We start from the raw sequence: 6,758 nt of genomic DNA on the forward strand, positions 1-6,758 counted from the left end.
ATGTCGGCTATCCGCAGTTGCCACGCCGTGCGGGTGCCAGCTGCTTGTGCATATAAGCCACGCCCCCCGACGACGACGACGGCAAACATTTTCACTGCAAATTATGCGCGAGGATAACATTTCAGCGATCCACTAGCTTACTTTTAAAACTGCGAATATTTTCATTTTTAAATAGAATAAGGACTTATAAAATGGAATATAATATTTATTTGCCCATTTTAAATCTTAATGCTGAGAATTAACAGGTAAAAATCGAGAAACCATTGAAATCGGCGTTACGTTACACGTCAATAGCCAGAGAAGTAAAAAAAATATAACTCAGTACTCACTGCAGTGAGTGACAGAGAGCGCATTTTCTCGTCGACGAAAACTTGAAGTCACGGACGGACAGACAGACGGACATGGCGAGCACAATAGTGGATTTTTTCCATAAATGAGAAAATGCGCTAAAAACACACGGCATACCTTGGTTCCGTTCTGAATGGAATTCTCGTGTAAACCGAGGAGCATACAAGCTACGAATTCACATTATATATGACAAAAAAGTTAGTTAGTTTAGTGGCCAAATGTTTACTAGCGCTTCAGCCATTTACCTTTCTCGCACCGGAAGTCAAGATGAACATCCCAAAGAGATGGAAGGTCTCAGTTATCGAAAGACTCTCAAATCAAAAATTGTTCATCACCCACAAGGGGCGGAAGGTCTCAGATGTCCAGCCCGCTGAAGCTGGCTCGAAAGAAGCAGCGTTAGCATCTCAAAGAGACGAAGTGACAAGGAGGGACAGGTGAAAAGCAACAGAAACTAAGACACTCGAACAAGATGTAACTTACACGGGACGTCGGCCGCCCGCACGAGAGAGACAGAGAAGGGACATGCAAGGTATCCTACCTACATAATAATTTAATTTAAGGAATCCTATCTACATATTAATCTAATATAAGTTATCCTACCTACATAATAAACTTAACCCCTTAAAAGAGACCTGCAGTCCGACACAGCGAGCTCAGCGGTGGGGCGCTCAGAACAATCCCCCTAGGAGCGCGTATGACAAACAAATGATTCCACTGACCAACAGTTTGCTGCCAAAAATGTTAGTTAACACATGTGATTCAAGGAACACTGAAAGCCACTTTTACCGGATCTGAACAAGATTAGGACTGTTGCGGCGAGCAGTTTAATTAAAAGAAAATGATTGATATTATCTTATTTTCGAACAAAGATAACTTCACTTGGTAACTGTGAACTAAAACTAAGCTTTGATGAACGTCTGTTGGAACACGACCTAAGGCCAAGCATGAACAGGCCTGACGCCTTTTCAAGGCTGGGGATGAAATTTGCTCACCATTCACAATATTTGACGATTATTGACAACATTACGTGACTGGTGGTTATTTGTCATCGCTCAGAATATTTCGCGCTTAATATAAGGCCAACAGTTAAAAATGTGAAGTTTGCAAGAATATTCAGTAATAAAATGATGACCCACAATTATTCTGTACAGTAAAGCGATGTTCACGACGGCCGACAGTTGACATTGTACGACAAGCAGCTGGTTTATAGAGCAAATGGCCGGTAAGATCTATACATCATTTACATAATCTAAATAAAGACTTAAAAATGGCAAACAACGAAAGTAACACACGCAAGTAACACACGCAAGTAACACGCGCAAGTTACACACGCAAGTAACACACGCAAGTAACACACGCAAGGAACACACGCAAGTAACACACGCAAGTTACACACGCAAGTAACACGCGCAAGTAACACACGCAAGTTACACGCGCAAGTAACACACGCAAGTAACACGCGCTAGTAACACACGCAAGTAACACATGCAAGTAACACACGCAAGTAACACACGCAAGTAACACACGCAAGTAACACGCGCAAGAAACACACGCAAGTAACACACGCAAGTAACACGCGCAAGTAACACACGCAAGTAACACAGCAAGTGACACGCGCTAGCAACACGCGCAAGTTACACACGCAAGTAACACGCAAGTAACACACGCAAGTAACACACGCAAGTAACACGAGCAAGTGACACGCGCTAGCAACACGCGCAAGTTACACACGCAAGTAACACGAGCAAGTAACACACTCAAGTAACACACGCAAGTTACACGTCGAACAGTTATATATTAGTAAAAAAATATGAAACAAATTTTCAGGATAAGGAAAGATAAAAAGCTTGAAACAAAATATATTTCATATCAATATCAAAGGATGATTTCACTCACGATAATTTACTTACATAAACTCCCATTCTAAGAAAGCGATGCCTTTTTGGCCTTGTGAGTCAACTTGACTCAGTTTAGCCTTGTGAGTTAACTTGACTCAGTTTGATCAGGCAAAAGGGCGTATCATAGCTACCGCCAGGAAGTGTATCAATATTTGGACATTTAGACCCCTAAATTTTTCTGTGCAGCGAATCCCACAAAAAACATCAGAGGCAGCGAATTTCATGCGACATTATCACTTTAATGTAAACAGTCACTGATCTAGCTTCCTAGTATCTAGGAATAAAAGATATTACGACATTTTATTAATAAAATACAAGAATATCGCAAGAATTTTCAGAGGAAACGCCGCTAGAAATGCAAACGTGAACAGAAGAAAAATTGAATGTGATAACTTAAAAATTAATTGTTCCGGTTGGTAATTCCTCGGCATATAAACTAATGCGAAAGAAAATCTAAACAAATTTAAATGAAGTTTGTTGAATAAATTTTTCTGAAAAAATTAACATTCAGCCCAGAAATTCCCACACACAACGCGTGTATACAATAATACAAGAAAAATAATAATCAGAAGCATAATAAATAAGTTAGTTTAACGTGCTAACAAACGGAGATAAGTTACTGATAGGCCTAGCTAAGTAAATTCAATAAATGAACTAACCTAGGCACAGGATAAATAAATCACAAGGAAGTCCTTGAATAAGTGGGAGCAAATAGAAAATTTTGCCCTACGCGAGTAGAACATGAGAGGGAAAATAAAAAAAGTAGACGTGTTATTTGGTAGGTAAGGAACTGTTTCACTCGAACATTGAAATACAGTTAAATAAATATAATCAATATACCGGTATGTCATATGTAACGGTTACGTTAACCATATTCGCAGAAATTGGCAGTGAGAACGATCGCTGATATTCAAGACTTTGAATGTGAAAGTGAAAGCATCAATAGCGTATCTGCATGTATGTGAATATATGAAGAGAACATCATCAATGAAAAGAAATAACAGGTTGGAAGGCAGAACAGGGCCTTTCACAGCTTCAATTTTTAATGAAAATGAAAATTACCTTTGAAAAATTAACTATAAAAAGTAATTACTGACATCGATTTTACAACAAGGTGCACGTTGAAATAAATCGCCCTACGGTCAGGGAAAATTAACCGCAGATGATAAAAATAAACTAAAGTCTTCCGCAATAACGCAATTTCGGACAAAATTTACACAGAAATGATAAGAAAAAATTACCAATACGCCAGCAACGATTATTGAGCTCATTCAAAGCCTGCGTAAATATCAGCAAAGGATTTTGATTTAGACAGAACTTAACGGCTTCGATTTGCTGATTTCATATTCTTGAGAGTTCACTGATATTTATTATGATAAATAATAAACTTTCTTTCGCAGGTAAGAATCTGGAAACATTGTTTCTGATAACGGTGAGTATTATTTTGGATATTAGATCCCCTGGCAATTGAAGTAATCCAAAATCTGGCAATCCGATGCAGCCTCTAGGCCACCGCCATACTCGCCATATGGGCACCTCATGGACGCTCCATAAGGGCACCTCATGGACCCTCCATATGGCCACCTCATGGACGCTCCGTAAGGGCACCTCATGGACCCTCCATATGGCCACCTCATGGACGCTCCGTAAGGGCACCTCATGGACACCTCATGGACGCTCCGTAAGGGCGCCTCATGGACGCTCCGTAAGGGCACCTCATGGACGCTCCGTAAGGGCGCCTCATGGACGCTCCATAAGGGCACCTCATGGACGCTCCATAAGGGCACCTCATGGACGCTCCGTAAGGGCACCTCATGGACGCTCCACATGGCCACCTTATGGATGTCACATTTGTGATCCATACGAAACCGCCGTTCGAATTAATAATTCAGGTTACCACTTGGCTCTCAATAAGTGGCTCTTTAGCCACTCTTAATATAGGCTTTTTAGCCTCTTGGCTAAAAAACACAATTGCCGGTTTAAAAGCTTCTCTCGAGCCCGCCATTTGAGATCACTAGGCACTCACACAGGCACAATGCATAACATTATCTCCGTATTATCTTTTTGCACAAACAAAAAGTATTCCGGTTAGAAACACGAAAATACTTCAAACTATTAACGTTGCTTAAAAATAGGGACAATATCAAGAACCACTTATTATAACATCATCATAACGCTACTAACCTAACATCTATTATTACGAACATCAAACGAGATATAAAAAACAACGCGGGATTTACAGCCACTGATAACTTAACAGTTTGTACCTGTCGAGCTTGGCTGTAAAACATCTTTCTATCTCGCTACAATATGTTCTCTCATCCATTGATCTCTCTTATCTTTCTTTTTCCACCGATTTTTCATCTCACCTTCGTCCAGACATTTCGTTTCTTTCTTGTCCACTGATCTCTCATTAGTCTTGTCCACTGATCTCTCATTAGTCTTGTCCACTGATCTCTCATTAGTCTTGTCCACTGATCTCTCATTAGTCTCNCTCTTCTACTGATCTCTCATGTCACTCTCTTCCACTGATCTCTCACGTCACTCTCTTCCACTGATCTCTCACGTCACTCTCTTCCACTGATCTCTCATGTCATCAGGAAAGAATATACTAAGGGGAGGCGGAAGGTCCTAAGAATAATCTGAAATAAATAATTAGGAAATAATCAAGAGTAATTCTTAACTAAATACTTATATGTATAAAACATATATTGACTAACTAATAAACAAAAAAGTAAAAAGATTCATGTAGCAAAATTTATAGATAATTAGTACAGAGATCATACGTGAACGCGCGCCAATGTTACTAAAAACTAGCGAGTTTCACAATAAGGCGTGCCAGGGATATAGAATATTCCATAGAATTATATTATAATGGTATATTATATATACTACTATATATAATAGTACATATTATATACACAATATTATCTGGCTTGAGCTTGCATGCACTGCGACCATTACATAATAATCGTCCACTCAGGATGGCTGAACAATAATAGGTATTTTTTATTTGTATCAAGTTTTCCATTTAAATTTACCCTCAAATAAGGAAGACAAAAATGAACCAAAATCGTTAACTTAAGTGGGAAAGCACATGTATTACGAGAATTGTTTACGCCGAAAATGCGTGGCGCGGACGTTCAGAGTGGGCCGTATATATAAGTATTATAAAAGCGATTAACATTCAGCACCGGCTTATACACACAAAATACATTGCTCGAATACTTGCACTTGGGTGCATATATTTAAAATATATTTATCCATAAATATATTAGAAACCATTTCAAACGACCTAAGCACAAACGACCAATAGTGAACAACCCAACGAGTCGGCAATTTAGTGCGAAATCATCAATTTCAAAAGTCTGTATTTTTGATTTAAGCACAATTTAGCTCTAAAATTCCGTAAAAGATTTCAACATCAATTAGATGAAGCGCACGTGAGTCCTTTTTTTTTACAAGATATACCAGCAGATACGACATAACACCGTTCAATTAACGTTGATTGGACCAAAACGAGTTTAAAGCAACGTCAGCTTAATCCGATTCGGTAATAAAATGCGATCATCATGCTAAATAATTTGAGCAGTATTCAGAAACGAAAAATTTGCTAACTTTGATAACTTACGTATCAAACATACTTTAAAAATCAAATATCGTATCAGAGTTTCGATTGACTTTAATGAGAAAAATTTATAATTCTTTCGATAATCTAACGAAATTTAGGAAAATTTTTTTCACAAATAAGTGCAAGTGGCAGCAAATACTTGTTCACTGGACTATCGAAATCACGTTTGTCATTGAAAAACTCAATAATTAACTGCAATTAACGAAGTTTGTCTCTACGTGCCACGTAATGAAACGCAACGCGATCTGAAGCCAGCGTAAATACGATCAACACGGGCGTTAGCCAGTTAAACCACCATGCAATTCAATAACAAAATTCAGTGATATGTCACATTAATAGATTATTAGCAATCAACTCTAGGATTGTCACACGCCGTGCATCTCTACAGGGTAACACAGGAGGCTATGTTAGGTGAAGTGACGAAATAATGCCTAAGAAGTCGAGGTTACACAAGAAACGATTTTCCTCGAAGTATAAAGAAAAATTTTTCGTCATAGGGGTATCAAGAAATATTTTTCATAGGGGTATCAAGAAATGTTTTTCATTGGGGTATCAAGAAGTGTTTTTCATAGGGATATCAAGAAATGTTTTTCATAGGGGTATCAAGAAATGTTTTTCATAGGGGTATCAAGAAATGTTTTTCATAGGGGTATCAAGAAATGTTTTTCATAGGGGTATCAAGAAATGTTTTTCCTAGGGAGTATCGAGGAAATTTTTCATACGGGTATCAAGAAATGTTTTTCCTAGGGGAATCAAAACAAGTTTTTCCTAGGGAGTATCAAGAAAATTTTTCATACGGGTATCAAGACTATTACGGATTTCTCCGTCGATATTTTAAAGCGGCCAGATTCGGCAGGGATATTAAAAGAGCGGACGCACGA

Source organism: Hyalella azteca, unplaced genomic scaffold (assembly GCF_000764305.2).
Source record: "Hyalella azteca isolate HAZT.00-mixed unplaced genomic scaffold, Hazt_2.0.2 contig14408, whole genome shotgun sequence".
NCBI lineage: Eukaryota > Metazoa > Arthropoda > Malacostraca > Amphipoda > Hyalellidae > Hyalella > Hyalella azteca.